A 17425-nucleotide genomic window follows, 5' to 3' on the forward strand; every position below is an offset into this window, starting at 1 on the left:
GGGTTGGGTGGGCTTGGACCCAAGGCCACGGGACACCAGGCACACCTATGTTAAGAGAGGCTGGGGAGGGATTGGGAGTAGGAAGCTGGGGTAGGGGCAGGAGAGGGAAAGGAGTGGAGGGGTGCAGGCAGACTGGTGGTTCTGGCGAGAAGGAAAACCCCTGGGATTTCTGGTGGAATGAAGCCCAGGGGACCTTGGACAGGAGTGGGATGGGCTTAGATGTCACCTGGGATCACCCTGGGCCTCAGGATACAGATAAAAGGGCCCTCACTCCCTTTTCCATCCTGGGGGTCCACCTGACTACACCGACGTGCTGCCTCTTCTCCTAAAGTTTTGCCTTTTCTAGAATTCCCTATAAATGGAATCATACGGTACATGGCCCTTTGGGTCTGGCTCCGTTCACCCTGCTTAGCGGTTTGGATGTCCATTGTTTTGTGTTTGTGAATATTAGCAGTTCAGGCTTCTTTACTGATGAATAGTGTCACAAGCTGGAATCAAGATTGCCGGAAGAAATATCAACGACAAACTTAGACACTGTATTAAAAAGCAGAGACATCACTTTGAAGACAAAGGTGGGTAGATTCAAAGCTGTGGTTTTTCCAGTAGTCATGTATGGATGTGAGATTTCGACCATAAATAAGCTTGAGTGCTGAATGGATGTTTTTGAACTGTGGTGTTGGAGAAGACTTGAGAGTCCCTTGAACAGCAAGGAGTTCAAACCAGTCCATCCTAAAGGAAATCAGTCCTGAATATTCATTGGAAGGACTGATGCTGAAGCTGAAGCTCCAGTACTCTGGCCACATGATGTGAAGAACTGATTCATTGGAAAAAACCCTGATGCTGGGAAAGACTGAAGGCAAGAGGAGAAGGGGATGATGGAGGATGCGATGGTTGGATGGCATCATCAACTCTGTGGACATGACTTTTAGCAAGCTCTGGCTGATGGTGAAGGACTGGGGAAGCCTGGCATGCTGCAGTCCACGGGGGTGCAAAGAGTCGGACACAGCTTAGCAACTGAACAACAAATGACAAGGGACCCGTTGGGTGAAGATCTGCCTATTTATCCGTTCACCTGTTGATGGACAGTGGGGTTGGCTCCAGTTTGGGGCAATTATGAATAAAGCTGTTGTGACTATTTGCCCACCCGTCTCAGTAAGAATGTACATTTCCTTTTTTCTTTGACCAATATTGAGAAAACGGGCTCACTGGGTCATACGCTACATGTGTGTTAAACTCTATGAGGACAACAAAATTGTTTTCCTAAGTGGTTGGACCTTCCTGCGTTCAGTTCAGTCAGTTCAGCTCAGTCACTCAGTCGTGTCCAGCTCTTTGCTACCCCATGGACTGCAGCACGCCAGGCTTCCCTGTCCATCACCAACTCCTGGAGCTTACTTCAAACTCACGTCCATCGAGTCAGTGATGACATCCAACCATCTTATCCTCTGTTGTCCCCTTCTCCTCCTGCCCTCAATCTTTCCCAGCATCAGAGTCTTTTCCTATGAGTCAGTTCTTTGCATCAGGTGGCCAACGTATTGGAGTTTCAGCTTCAGCATCAGTCCTTCCAATGAGTATTCAGGACTGATTTCCTTTAGGATGGACTAGTTGGATCTCCTTGATGTGCAAGGGACTCTCAAGAGTCTTCTCTAACACCACAGTTGAAAAACATCAGTTCTTCGGTGCTCAGCTTTCTTTAAAGTCCGACTCTCTCATCCATACATGACTACTGGAAAAACCATAGTTTTGACTAGACGGACCTTTGTCGGCAAAGCAATGTCTCTGCTTTTTAATATGCTGTCTAGGTTGGTCATAGCTTTTCTTCCAAGGAGCAAGTGTCTTTTAATTTCGTGGCTGCAGTCACCATCGACAGTGATTTAGGAGCCCTTCAAAATAAAGTCTCTCACTGTTTTCACTCTTTTCCCATCTATTTGCCATGAAGTGATGGGACCAGATGCCATAATCTTAGTTTTCTGAATGCTGAGCTTTAAGCCAGCTTTTTCACTCTCACTTTCATCAAGAGGCTCTTTAGTTCTTCATCAGTTTCTGCCATAAGGGTGGTGTCATCTGCATATCTGAGGTTGTTGATATTTTTCCCGGCAATCTTGATTCCAGCTTGTGCTTCATCCAGCCCAGCATTTTGCATGATGTACTCTGCATAGAAGTTAAATAAGCAGGGTGACAATATACAGCCTTGACCTACTCCTTTCTCGATATGGAACCAGTCTGTTGTTCCATGTCCAGTTCTAAATGTTACTTCTTGATCTGCATACAAATTTCTCAGGAGGCAGGTCAGGTGGTCTGGTATTCCCATCTCTTTCAGAGTTTTCCACAGTTTGCTGTGATCCACACAGTCAAAGGCTTTGGCATTGTCAGTAAAGCAGATGTTTTACTGGAACTCTTGCTTCTCCGATGATCCAGCAGATGTTGGCAATTTGATCTCTGGTTCCTCTGCCTTTTCTAAATCCAGCTTGAACATCTGGAAGTTCACGGTTCACATACTGTTGAAGCCTGGCTTGGAAAATGTTGAACGTTACTTTGCTAGCATGTGCGATGAGTGCAGTTGTGCGGTAGTTTGAATGTTCTTTGGCATTGCCCACCCACAGAGATTGCAAGTCTCACCTGTCCCTTGCCACTCCCTCATGCTAGGATGAAGGAAGGATCCTCAAGCCAAGATGAACGATTTTTGTTGTTGTTGTTGTTTATTTATTTTCTGTCTTTTGGCCATGCCACCTGGCATGTGGGATCTTAGTTCCCTGACCAGGGATTGAACCTACATCCTCTGCCTTGGAAGCTCAGAGTCTTAACCACCAGACTGCCAGTGAAGTCCAGGATAAATTTTTAAAAAAATCTTTTCTCTTTATCTTGAAAAACTAATTTCAATACATGGAAAGGAATCTGTCATATTACTCATAAGTAGTAAACACAATAATGAAATGCATACCTGCAAAGCCCCAGCCGGCAGGGCTAGAAGTCACCCCACCCCTGGCCACCACTGCCCACCATCAAGCCTTCTGGGTTTACCATTCCAGGCCTTTTCAGAAAAGATGTTATCCTTATATGCACACTCACCAACACTGTGATATTCATAGCGCTGGGTTTTCAATTTTCTTAAAAAAGATAGACTGTGTGGTTCTGGTTGGGGTCTTGTTTTGTTTTAACCCAGTAACCCTTTTGAAGGACGCAATCAGGGCCTGGCATGCAGGAGTCTTGCTAGAGAGAGACAGCATCAACTGGGAATCAGTGTAATTTATTTCTCTCTTCTCTTATCGATGGACATCTGGACCAGAGATTTGCTACTGCATCTGAGTTGCTTTAAATATTTTTGTACGTGTCTCTGGATCTGTGGCTGCAAGAGAGCCCCTTGGTAGACACGCCAGATGAGGGTGGCTGGGTCACAGGCCATGGGAACATCCAGGATGAGTCCTCTTCCACCCTCTTCTTCATCAGTCTCTGTCTCCTGAGTCCCTGCCAGATGCCAGCTTCTGTGCTGGACAGACATCTGACATCACTCTCAAAATCATGCTGCATGCAAGGTTCCATTGTCCCATTTTATGGACCAGGGTCCTATAGCTCAGAGGCTAAGGGCCGCTTTCTCAAGGCCACATAGCTCATAAGTGTCTGGGCCAGAACGAAGCCCAGATCTCATCACATGGGACAAACTCCTTGATCTCAAGGCCCCGCTGCTGCCCCCGCCCCACACTCGGTTTTCTGGGGGGCTTGTCTCTGGGATGGTAGAGGCTGCCTAGCTGGCCTGTGATCACCACCTCCATGGGGAGTACAGCAGAGGTCCATGCATGGCTGGTCCCCCACCACGACCCCCAGGGAGCCCAGCGAAGGGAGGAGGGTAGATTCCCAGCCCCTGCCTCTCTCACATTTTACTTTCTCTTAAACGGCCACAAGAGATGCCATTTCCTGGTACAAAATCTGGCTCCATCCAACCGTTCCAGCAAATGGCCCATCCACAGGCAGCAAAAGAAATGAATCAGACGAAGGGAGTGAGCAGGGATTTCTTTCCTTTTTTTTTTTTTCCTCTTCCTGGGGTTAAACATCCCAGTTTGAGGTAAAACAAATTCCTCGCTGGAGCTGATCACCTCCAGCTGGGCCGCAGAAAGCCCCATTTAATCAGATCATTTAGCACTGAATCACGCTAACAAGACGGCTGGGCTGGGCTGATCCTACCCTCCCGAAGGCCAGTCTCTGGGGGATGAGGACGGTCTGGCAGGCAGGCTGCTGGCAGGCTCTGGAGGGCAGGCAGGGGTGGGCTGGAGGCAGCCCGCCTGCCTCGGGTCATTTGAGGACCCGGTGTGTGGGGGGGGTGCTGTCCTCAGTCCTTCGGGGTCTGCTGTGAGCGCAGGAAGGAGTTCTTCCTGGACCTCCGCTGGGGGCCCACAGAGAGCTGGTGGGGTGAAAACTAAACCAGGAGAGGCCAAAATGGGGCCCCAGAGGCTAAGGAAGCCCTGCCCAGACCCCAGGCAGGAGGAAGACAGCAGCCCCACGGAGAATGGGCAACTGAGGATGCGCACTGGCTGTTCCTGCTGGCTCTGCCAGCATCCTCCAGCTTACAGAGCCTGGCAGTCCCCACGCCCTCCTCCTGCTCCAGCTTCAATCCCTTCACTCACACTGCAAATTCCGTCCTCTGCCAGGGACTTCTTGTCCCCAGGGACTTGCAGTAGTAGTATATTTGCTCAGTTTTGTCCGACTGTGATCCCATGGACTCTAGCCTGCCCGGCTCCTCTGTCCATGGGATTTCCCAACCCTGGAGTGTGTTGCCATTTCCTTCTCCAGGGGATCTTCCCTACCCAGGCATTAAACCTGAGTCTCCGGCTTTGCAGGCAGACGCTTTACCATCTGATCCCTGGGGATTCCTCAGTTTCAGAAAGGGGAGGAAAGGAAGGAGTGGGGAGGGAAGGAGATGAAAGGAGAGAAAGAAAGAGAAAGAAAGAGAAAGAGAACCTTCAGCATAGGCAACACAGCCACTTGCCTGGGTGTTATAATTGAAGAATCACAAAGATCCTGCCTCAAATAGATCCCTGTCATAGAGCTTCACCCTCCCTGATATTTCCGGCAAGGCCACCAAGAGACCCTGCTTAAAATGTCAGCATAATAGCTGAGAAGAGCAAGGCATAAATTCTCTGGCAATCATTCACACCATAGTGAAAATTAGAAGCCAGGTAGCCCCAGCATCCTCAGCTGATACTCAGAGGACTGGACACCAGGTGGAGAAGCTGAGGCCAGCTGGTGTCAGCCGTGGAATCCTTTTTGGCGGACACCTATTCATCTGCGAACGACCACTGTATCTCAAGGGACTTAGCCTGGTGGAACCCGGGGGAGGAAATACTGAAGATTCTGCCCGAAACCATGGTAACAGCAGTGCCTGTCTCCATACTCCCCACAGAGGCCCTGGCCCTTCCGCCTCCCACGTCGTTTTGCCCTCTTGCTTGGTTCGTCTAGATATCCTCTCCCTTCCCATCCCCACTGTGTATTTGCCTCAGTCCTCCTGTCCTCCCTTCTCAGTAGAGCTCCTCTGAGCCCCAGCCTGCCCTCCTATGTTTTTGTTTAGGGCTGTGCTGGGCCTTGGTGGCCGTGTGGGGTTTTCTTTAGTTGTGGCGAGCGAGGGCTACTCTCTAGTTGCGCTGCACAGCCTTCTCGTTGTGGTGGCTTCTCTTGTCAGGCTCCAGGGCACGCAGCCTGTGTTAGTTGTGGCTCCTGAACTCGAGAGCACAGGCTCAATAGTTGCGGTAAATGGGCTTGGTTGCTCCACGGTCTGTGGGATCTTCCCGGGTCAGGGATTGAACCTGTGTCTCCTGCATTGGCAGGCGGATTCTCTACTGCTAACCCACCAAGGAAGCCCCTGGCCCTGCCCTTCTTGTTGGAGACAAGCTCTCCAGCACTGACGGGATGCCCAAGGTTTGTGATCTACATACATCTCTCCCTCCCCACATTGAGCAGCCCAGTGATCTACGGATGTGTCTCATTAACCACAGCCACACCTTCTAGAGACTTGTCCTCACCCCTGGCCTCTGAGGGGTGTGCTACGATCACCCCATTTTACAGATGGGGACACTGAGTTCCCCCCATTCTTCTGCCCCAGCACCAGCTTTGGGTTCAGTTCAGTTCATTTCAGTCGCTCAGTCATGTCCAGCTCTTTGCGACCCCATGGACTACAGTACTCCAGGCTTCCATGTCCATCACCAACTCCTGGAGCTCACTCAGACTGATGTCCACCTAGCTGGTGATGCCATCCAACCATCTCATCCTCTGTCATCCCCTTCTCCCCCTGCCTTCAATCTTTCCCAACATCAGATCTTCGCATCAGGTGACCAGAGTATTGGAGTTTCAGCTTCACTATCAGTCCTTCCAGTGAATATTCAGGACTGATCTCCTTTAGGATGGACTGGTTGGATCTCCTTGCAGTCCAAGGAACTCTCAAGAATCTTCTCCAACACCACAGTTCAAAAGCATCAATTCTTTGGCGCTCAGCTTTCTTTATAGTCCAACTCTCACATTTACATGACTACTGGAAAAACCATAGCTTTGACTAGATGGACCTTTGTTGGCAAAGTAATATCTCTGCTCTTTAATATGCTGTCTAGGTTGCTCATAGCTTTTCTTCCAAGGAGCAAGCATCTTTTCATTTCATGGCTGCAGTCACCAGCTTTGGGTAGATTCCTCTTTAGAACAGGTCCCTATGCCGTGGCCCACCCCACAGCTGTGCCTGGAGGGCATGAGCAGCCTGGACTGTGCTCTGCTGGGTACTCGGAGCAGAGCTGGGAGTTTTAGGGGCTCTGAGGTAGTTTTGTGTTTGCATTTGGCTTCTGGTCAGTCTGCTGGCTCTTTCACTAGGAAACAAGGGATTTTGATGTTTGTTTATTGTTTTTCTGTTTAAAGATCCCACGTTGCCTTCCAAGTTTTCTGTTTCTTCTGTTTGCTGCTCAGCAGGGAAAGAGAATAAAACTCAGGGCAGCACACAAGCTGCTTTGGGGGTGTGCTGGAGCTGCCTTGCACAGATTAGTGACCTCACTTCAGTAGCTTGAAATCAGGGAGTATTTATTTATTTTTAAAGATTTTTTTTTGATGTGGGCCATTTTTAAAGTCTTTATTGAATTTTTTACAATACTGTTTCGTGGTTTTGTTTTTTGGCCTCAAGGTACGTGGGATCTTACCTCCCCAACAAGGGATAGAATCCATACCCTCTGCATTGGAAGGCAAAGTCTTAACCACTGGACCACCAGGAAAGTTCCCATAGTGGGAATATTTACACCACAGAAATTGGCAAATGCTGCAAAATAGGGTATCAAAAAGTATTAAAAAGCAGAGACATCACTTTGCTGACAAAGGTCCATATAACCAAAGCTATGGTTTTTCCAGTAGCCATGTATGGATGGGAGAGTTGGACCAAAAGAAGGCTGAACACCGAAGAACTGATGCTTTTGAATGATGGTGCTGGGGAAGACTCTTGAGAGTCCCACAAGGAGGTCAAAGCAGTCAATCCTAAAGGAAATCAACCCTGAGCATTCATAGGAGGGACTGATGCTGAAGCTGATGCTCCAATATTTAGCTTTTAGATTTTCCAGGTAAAGGTACTGGAGTGGGTTGCCATTTCCTTCTCCAGGGGATCTCCTGACCCAGGGGTCGAACCCGGGTCTCCTGCACTGCAGGCAGACGCTTTACCCTCTGAGCCACCAGGGAAGACTGATATCTAGCTACCTGATGCAAAGAGCCGACTTACTGGAAAGGACCCTGATCCTGAGAAAGACTGAGGGCAGGAGTCAAAGGGGGCAACAGTGGATGAGACAGTTGGATGGCATCACTGACTCAACAGACATGAGTTTGAGCACGCTCCGGGAGATAGTGAAGGACAGGGAAGCCTGGCATGCTTCAGTGCATGGGGTCACAAGCACGGGGTCACAGAGAGTCAGACAGAACTTAGTGGCTGAACAATGAATGACAATCAGGGAGTTTTTTCTCTCCCCTTGAAGAGCTGGTTGTTAAAGACGAAACAGTACCCACTGCAGGGGGCCCTGGGGAGGCGCTTTTCCAGTTAGCTTCATGGCCTCTCTGAGAGGGTGCCCTGGGCTCTTGTTCCTCTTTTTCTGCATCTGCACAGCGTCTGCCTCCCTCAGGCTGTCACACCCTTCAAGGTCAGGGCTGAACTGTCCACACAGTCTGCACTGCTTCAACTTGGCTTGAGATGGCTCAGCTCTGAGCCAACACCAGAACTTATTTAAACAATAAATACTTGCAAGCTGAATAAAACAAGCTCCCCACGCAGAGCTATATAACGTGACTTCTCTATGCAGTGAGTGGGGCAGAGCCTGCTCAGCATCACCCATGACAAAGAGTGGCCCCGAGGAGCGTTCACTTGTTCCTATTCTTGTGCCCACCTTCCTGGAAGTTGGAGGCTCCAGGGGTTCCTGGAAGCATGAGTGTTTGGGGCGGGTATCCCATGCTTTGAACACTTCCAATGGGAGTCAATTACTCCTGAGTCAGGCCCAGCTGTACGGAGCAATGCTGCAGACTCTTCACTGACACAGTTGCAGAGAAGATTCAGGATATACATTTGAACAAGGATTAACCATTCCCAGAACAAGTAGCCCTGGCCCGCTCTCCTCCCCACACTCAAACCCCACCGTACATCTGAACTCAAACAGGCACAAACCCCACTGCATATCTGAACGCAAACAGGCACTGTTTCCTCTCTTCTCTCTCCACCTCCTCTTTCTGACAACTAGTCTTGCACCAACAGAGTTCAGAGTTGGTGGGGTTTGGCCTGCATGGAAAGTCGCCCAGCTGTTAATGGAGGCACCAGGGACATTGATCCACAGGCTGAGCAGGTAATGGCTCAGTGAGGCCTTTGTCATTTCCTGTCTGATCCTTTAGCTGGGGAGAGGAAAACTGAACTGCACACACCCTTGACCCAGAGTTTGAAAACTGAGAACGGACCAGGGGCGCAGCCCAGCTGCCCACACTGGCCTCCCCCCTTTAGACAGACAAGTCACAGACATTATGGAATGAGCGTCTTGATCCTGGTCTGGGCTCTGCTGGAAAACGCAGATGCTTAAAAAAGACAGAAGGAAGACAAATCATGTTTGCTCCATCCTGTGAAAGGCCAGGAAGAGTCCTCTGAACACTGGGCATTTGGGAACTGCAGGAATGTGCACCTAAGGGGAAGCATCAGGGTCCCCCGTGAATAGAAAGGGTGGCCAGGCAGGTAGAGGAGCTGGGCCCGGAGTCACTGGAGAATGCCACATCCAGCGGCAGAGACTGGACTGCTTCAGATTACCGCTGTCATGGGGAGAGAGCTGGGGTCACCTGGATCAGGTGGTTTTTCTAGAGGAGCTGACATATAAGCTGGGTTTTTTCTGTGAAAGTGTATATTAAGTGTTGGCACTCCAAACTTTAAATTGAAAAGGCTCTCAGGGCAAAACCAGGCTGTGCAAGTGGTAAAGCATCTGTCTGCCAATGCAGGAGACTCAGGAGACTCGGGTTCGATCCCTGGGTCAGGAAGATCCCCTGGAGGAGGAAATGGCACCACACTCCAGTGTTCACACCTGGAGAATCCCACAGACAGAGGAGCCTGCTGGGCTACAGTCCATAGAATCACAAAGAGTCAGACAAAACTGAGGGATGGAGCCCAAGCACAGGGCAAAACAAAACCCTTTGTGGGCTGACTTCTCCTTCCACACCCAGTTTGCAATCTCTGGGGAAAACCTGCAGCAGCTGGTGGGGCGGTGGGAGAGGAGGGGCAGGGGCTCCAGTATTCCTGCTTTCAGTTCTGAAAGCCATGTTTCTTCCAGGGCCTGTTGCCTTTCAAGGTAATTTGATTTTTCTTTTCTCTAGGTGCCTTTGATCCTCTGAGGTTGCAAGGCATAGCCACTATTTTATTTGCAGGCTCTGATGATGGGAGGATGGTAAAAGCTGCAGCCTGAAGACACAAGCTCCCTCTGGGTTGTTGTCAAGTCAGCTTCCAAGGTCTCCCGGGGAGTAGAAAACAGTGCACGGGGAGGGAGAGGCTCCCAAAGGTTCTCGGGCCTCCTTGAGTTGGGATGACCTACTCCCATTTGCTGACACTGGGCTGGCAAAGCTAGGAACTAACTCTCTCTGGCGGGTGCAGTCACACACCCATCTATCCATCTTCTCTCCATCCTTCATCCATCCATCCTCCGTCCATTCATGCATGTATATTTGGATGTCACAAATATTTACCAAGCTTTGCTCATGTGTCAGGGTGGTGCTGGGTGTTGGGGTGAGAATGATGGCTGAATCATGGCCCCTGTCTTCACAGAAATTGCATCCTTGCCCCCACAGTTATAATGCACACTTTCAGCAAGTGGGGAGGACATGGAGGCCTAGAAATGCCATCCACCTCCCTGGATGGTGGGCAGCAAAGAAGGCTTCACTGCGCAGATGACATATATACTGGGTTTTGAAGTTTTTTTCAGTTTTGGGGCAGACAAAAGGAGAGAAAAGTATTAATTTATGGAGGATGGAATAGCATGAGAGAAAGGCAGGGGCCCCATTCTGAGCCCAGTGCAGACTCTGGGCAAATAAATCAGTAGAAAAGCAAGGGGCATCCTTCCCATACCCCTGGACACACCCTGAGAGTGCCTGGCATGTTTGGTCTTTGGTGTAGAACATGGCCCTGCAGGCTGTGAACTGTGTGGCAATGGAAGGTCATGGATGTCAGCAATATGCATGGCAGGATTTTGAGCTCCTTCAAAGCAGGTTATATAAAAAAACAGAAAACCTTATATCATGATTATTGTTGGTAGAGGTACCCCTTTCAAGCTTTTCATTCCTTCCAGCCAAATGCCCAAGGCAATTTCCGATGCTCACAACACTTTGAGGTAAACACACACCACAGATGAGTAAACCGATGCTCAGAGAAGTTTAGTAACTAGTCCCAAACCACACAGGTCTCTCCGTTACCAAGGTCATTCTGTTGGTTCACCCGCTGGGGCGGAACCCTCAGCACATCCCATCCCCTCTCACGATCTGCCCAGGAATCAGAGCACAACACCCGTGGATTTGGGAAACCCACAACACTTTTGGAAACCATGGTTTTGGAAACCATGCAAGGCAAAGCTCTTACTTGGCTTTCAGTTTTGCTGATGGGTTCCCTTTGCGTGTAATTATTTTGCCAAGGTGATGTTAATGACATGTCCACTCCACTTACGCTGATCATCTGTATTGCCGGGCAGACACGGGTTCTTTCTGGTTTTTGCTGTTTTTCTTCTTCGAAGGGCTCTCCATCATCAGCAAATCCCTGTTCTGCTCATTATTTATGGTGCCTGAGTCCCTGCTCACCTGTGCTTTCTGAAAGGGCCTGGCAGATCTAATTTCAAGCCCAGGAAGCTGTGTCTGTTTCCATGTAAAACAGAAGAAGGGAGAGCGGGGAGCCGTCAGGCTGATTATTCCTAACTTGTCCTGCCTCATCTGGGCCTCCCTCAAACCCATGGAAGATGGCACTTCGTCTCATCTAGGCTCCTCTGAGATGAGACAGTGGAGTTGAAAACTTATGGATGTTTCTGGAAAAAGGTGGAAACCAGGTCTCCCAGCTGGCTGTTCCCTGGGGATGAGCTGTGGGGGTGGGGGTGGGGCCCTTGGAAACCCGTGTTCACAGGGGTTCTTTGTGCCCGTGAAGCCGATGAGATCTGTCTATAGGGATGCTCCCCAAAGTGCTCAAGGGTGGGACCAGAGGGGATTTTACTTTTCTTCTTCGTGTTTTTCTTTATGATCTAAACTGTCTGCTCCTCTCTGTGTTGCTCTCGTCAGAGAAGAAAAGGACAGTGGGCATTTTAGAAAAATCAGAACCCACAGCACAGCCCCCTCTGTGGCTGGACGGGTTGGGGCGGGTGTGGTGGGCAGAGTGAGCGCCCCTGACCTTCACCAAGGCTCACAGACCCCTCCCTGGCTCCAGAGCCATCTGGGATGAAGACTGCAGAGTGAAGCGCTGGTTCCTTGCCCACACGCTACTAACCTATTTTAAAGGGAAACTGGGGCTGGATGAGGATACATTTCCCATGTCTGAAAGTCCACGTCACAGGAGAAAAGTGCCATGAGCTCCTTCCGTGAACCATCTCTGGACAAATAACATGACATAAATGTCCATCCAAGAAGCGTGTCCCTAATGCACGAGTGTCCATTGAGGGGGGTCAGGGCTGCCTAGGGACAGAGCAGAAAACTTTTAAGGAAAATGTCACGCTTTTCCACAAAGGATCCCAGGTGCGATAGAAAGAACCACAATGTTTAGGGTGTTTTTGACCTCCCTCCCCAGGCTCCAGCCAGTCTGAGTATCTGTTGTGGCCTCCCCTTTTGTCCCTGCCCCCTGCTTGGGGCCCCCATCCCTCAGTCCTAAAGCCTTCTCCTGCTTTTCAGCTGCACAGACAGCCCCCTAAACCTGCCCTGACCCCTCCCAGATGCCACACTGCCCAGCAGAGTTGAAGCACCCTTCATTCCACAGAGTTGTCACAGCACCGCCTCCTCTGACATTCTGGAGCGTGCCCTCTTCCTGGCCCGCTTTTACCTTGAGTCATGAGTCTTCTGACCTTGACGCATATGGGTGGAATCTCTACCCTCTGTAACTGGGGCATTAGGATCAGTTGTTTCAGCAGGGAACCATTAGGATTTCGAGAGGTGAAAGCCGAGGAAGGGGAGCACTGACAGGACCACACAAGATAATAAAACATGGAAGATTGTACCTGGGAGGGGCTCAAGGGACTGTCTCCCTCAAGCCCCCCTCTTTTTTCTTATACAGAAGTAAAAATCACATACCAGAAAATTAACCATTTTTGACGGTCTCCAGAAATTGCTTTATTTATTTTTGGCCATGCCACATGGCTTCGGGGGTCTTAGTCCCGTGACCAGGGATGGAACCCATGTCCCATGCGCTGGAAGAGTGGAGTCTTAGCCACTGAACTACCAGGGAATCCCGAAAATGAACCATTTTGAGGTACACAATTCAGTGGCATTTAGAACACTCATGGTGCTGTATATCCATTCTCTTCAAATAGTTCCAAAGCGTTTCCATCCCCCTAGAGAGAGACCCTGTACCCATTAGCAGCCACTCCCTATCCCGTCTGCACCCCCCAACTCCCAGCCTTTGCACACTTGTGTCTGCTTTCTTTGTCTACCAAGGTGCCTGTTCAAGCACTTCGTATGGATGGAGCTGTACATGGTGTGACCATTGGTATCTGGCTCCTCTCACTCTGCGTAATACAGCCTATTCGTCTTACAGATGGGAAGGTTGAGACCTCAGCCAGGCGAAGGGCCCTGTCCGAGCCCACACGGCATGTTGCAGGGAAGAAGCAGACCTCCCCAAGGACAAGGGGACACAGAGCCAGGATCAGCAGCCACGAGGTGGAAATGAAGCAGAGTGGATGGCATGTCATCTAGAGCAGGACGCTTGCTGACAAAGCCCACACAGCGGCTGGATATGAAATATCTCATTCAAGGAGCATTGATTGGGCATCTGCTGGATCCTCAGCCCCTTTCTCAGAGCTTACAGCCTGGCTGGTCCCAAGCACAGTCTTTGGCGAAAGACAGGTATTAGTCCAGAAGCCCCTTTCCTGCTCGTCAGCCCTGGATCTTGGACATGCCCAAAGCTGACCCCCTCACTGCCAAGTGGCTGAGCCTCCAGGGCCTGCATTAAGGTTGGTGGTGAGGGTTAAAGGCAGGAATGCAGCAAAGTTGATAAACGTCAGCCGTCAGGACTGTGTTACCTTCATGTTGAAGGTAAGCTGCTTCACACAAGAAAGAAGCTGCTCCCTTTGGGTGTCTCCATCTCAGTGGTGACCACAGCCACCTAGGAGAGCCAGGTACCTGCTGGGAAAGGTGAGGTGCCCCCTACCCAACTTTGGAGAAAGCGGAGGTGGAGGGGCTTCCAGTCTTGGAGGCCGGGGTGGAGGGTGTGGTGGGGAAGGTGTGCTTGTCACCAGGTTCAAGAAGGGACAGAGGAAGGCCAGGCTGGGCTCATCCATATCCCTGACATCCTGGTCTCCCTGTAAGCCACCCCGAAATACTTGCTTCCGTCACCCCTGCTCCTAGCAGAAGAGACTGGAGCACGCATTTTTCTCTGGAGAGATGGTTCTCTGATTCTCAAGGACCCCATCTCCATGACAATTACAGGTTAAAAATGCCTCTCTCTGCTCCAGGCCTGCGTGCATGTAAATCACACCAGCAGCCGTGCAGCCAGCGCCCACCGCCTCCCCGAGCTCCCAGCGTGCTGGCTGCTTTATCTCAGCGGTGCAGAGAGAGGGGAGCCCTGTCTTTCTGTTTGGAGGAGCTAGGATCGCTTAATTTTATTTATTTTTAATCAACCATTGCAATGTGTTCTCTCTAGTCAGAGGCAGAGCTGGAGAGCAGTGCAGGCACCTTGATATTCGGCTTTTATTTATCCCGGGAGTTCTGGGGAGACGTAGCATCTCGTTGGCAGAGACACCCAGTGGCACCGATCCATCACCCAGAGCCCTGAATGAGCTCCACACAGGCAATGCGAGGGCAGGGCAGGGCAGGAAGGCCCCTTGGCCAGCAGGGCCAGCTGCCTCCTCCAGCTCCATAGCTGGAAAAATACCAGCCAGGCTAACTGCCTCCAGTCTGGTAGGAGGTGATGGGAGCCCTTGAAGGCCAAAGGGCCCACCTCCCCGACACATCGATCTCCTCTGCACAGCTTCTCCTGGACACCCAGCTTGTGTCTCTGTCCCCACCAAACAGGCACGGACATTGCTTCCCTTTGCAAGGCCTGGCATTGCGCTGCTGTTCCTGGATGCGGGATGCTAGGCAAGGGAGACTGGCTGTCCCTTCTTAAGGTGGGCTACGGGTATCCAGGGCCTACTCCCATCACCAGGCCCAGCTTCCAGCAGGTTCTGGGGTCTTCACCTGCCCCCCTGCCCACCTCTGTCCACCCCCTTGGGTTCAGCCTCCCGCCTGGAACCCTGGATGCCACGGCTTCTTGGAGAACCTTTGTCTTTCTAATTTTCCAGGGAGGCCTACGCTGATGGTTTCAGGACCCGGTCAGTGAAGATGGTTTGTGATTTTTCACACTGCAGACCGCAAGCAGCCAGAAGGCCCTGCAGCCAGCATTCCCTGTAGCCTGCATGGGGATGTAGGAGCCTGGCGGAGTAGGGAGGAGGAGTCAGAAGAATTTGAATTCACTGAGGTCCTGCGGGAGCAGAGGAAGAAGTGGCTGGTTTGAGCCCAAATGGAGATAAGCCTGTCTTTTCCAACCTTCTGCTCAGGAGAGAGGCCTGAGTGCCCAGCAAATGCCAAGATCCAATATTCATTAATGCCTCCTGAAAGCTATAGAGAGAGGACTCATGGCAGGGGGTGGGGGTGCCACCTCCACCCCCCCAGCCATTATTTACATAATAACCTGACCCTCAGGTTACCTTTCATTAACAAACACATGCAAAAACAGAGAAGCAGCTGGCGACATCTCATAAATATATATTGTTAACCCCGGTATAGACGGCTTACTTTCACTTACTCAGAAAAAGAGGGGGCCCCCTGCTTTGCATAGCCATTAGGGGAGGGCGGCCGGTGGAGGCGGCGGCCTCCTCTAGACTGTGCACTCACCCGAGAGGACGCTTTCTGCCTTTGAGGGCCGAGTTCAACCTTCAATTAGCTCACTTGCCTGTGTTCTGGGCTTTCTGCTCCTCACTCTCTCTGGGCGTCTGGAGGTCTGGGAGCCAGGGATGGGGCATTTCAGGCCAATTTGTTAAGTGTTTGCTGGCAGGATCACCCTCCCTCCCCAGGCCCTGGACTCAGAGAGAGAACTGAGGATGCTCACACGTGGTTCTGAAATGACACACTACAGCTCTCCAGGAAAGAGGGCGAAGGGCCGCACGGGTCCCATCTGTCTTCTACTCACATTTTGTCTTCTTCTCTCTGGGGTCCTAGCTCAGTGGGGCACGGAGAGGTCCTGGGGAATTCTGCCCGTTCTGAGCCATAGAGGTCCCTGAGTGATGTGGGGCAGGGCACGTGGTCTCTGATTGCCCATCTCCCCGGACTTGGTGATGCCCCACATAGTGGAGGGGCACATAGATGATGAGGCCTGAGACTGGCCTGGGGCGAGTGAAATTCTGGCAGGACAGAGCTAAGGAAGGGCTGGTGCCAAAGCTGGGGAGCACTGGGCCTCTCTCTCCCCTTCCAGGCTCATAGCTCCTCTTCTTGCAGTGTGAATTCACTCACATGCTCCTGGGTAGCCTCCTACAGGCTCAGGGCTGAAGTGTGGACACAGGGAGGCATTGAGTTCCTGATGGAAAGGCCCTCTGGGGCTGGAAGGAGCCCCCTGAGGGCTGGTCCTGGACACCCAGATCCCCCACTTGCCAGCACCCACTCATTTCTTGGCTGTATTGACCATACTCACAGATTGACATCTAAGGCCCGAGGACCAATTTCTTCATTTATAATAAGGAGGAGAATTGGGTAGACTGTTCCGCTGGAGCTAGCTGACCTGGGCTCTTTCCCTGTAGGCCAACTCTGTGACCAGTTGGCTAGAATGAATGGCTAACGTGAATTAAGCACCACCATAGGCCATGTGTATTAGTTATCCACTGCTGTGTAACAGATTAACTTAACCCTTAATGGCTTTAAATAAAAAATATTTATTTTCTCACACAGTTTCTGGGGTATCAGGAATCTGAGAGCAGATTCCTGAGAGCAGAAAAATCCTGGTCCAGGATTTTTCATGAGGACGTGTACCAGCTGTCAGCCAAGGCTGCATCAGCGAAAGCTTTAATGGGGGCAGAAGGAGCTGCTCCTAAGAGCACATGGCTGTTGGTTGGAGGCCTCAGTTCCTCACTGTGTGGACCTCTCTAGAGAGCTGCTTGAGAGTCCTAACAACATGGCAGCCAGCACCCCCAGGGTGAGTGATTTAAGACGAGGACAAGGAGGAAGCCACAGTACTTTTATGATAAGGGTTTGCAAGTGACCCACTGTTACCCCTTCCATACTGTATTCATTAGAAGGGAGATACTAGGGAATTCCCTGGTGGTCCAGCGGTTAGGACTTGGCATTCTCCCTGCCAGGGACCCGGATTAGATCCCTGGTTGGGGAACTAAGATCCCATAAGCCATGCAGGCAGCCAAAAAGAAAAAAAAAAAAAACAACAAAAACCAAAACCAAAGTGAGTCACTAAGTTCAAGCCACAATCAAGAAGAGAGAAATTAAACTCTACTTCCTGAAGCGAGGGGTATCAAAGAATCTGAGGACATATTTTTAAACCACATGGCAGGCATAATGTCAAATGCTCAGCACGTGTTATCTCACTTAATTCTCATAATCAAGACTGTTATTGCCATTTTACAGGTGAGGAAAATGAAGCTTAGAGGGGATTCAAGACGAGTCAAACTCACACAACTGGTTACCTGCAGAACAGGAATTTGGAATTAGATATTGTGAACCAGTGCTGCCCAATCACTTTCTGCAG

This window comes from Ovis aries, chromosome 11, assembly GCF_016772045.2.
Source record: "Ovis aries strain OAR_USU_Benz2616 breed Rambouillet chromosome 11, ARS-UI_Ramb_v3.0, whole genome shotgun sequence".
NCBI lineage: Eukaryota > Metazoa > Chordata > Mammalia > Artiodactyla > Bovidae > Ovis > Ovis aries.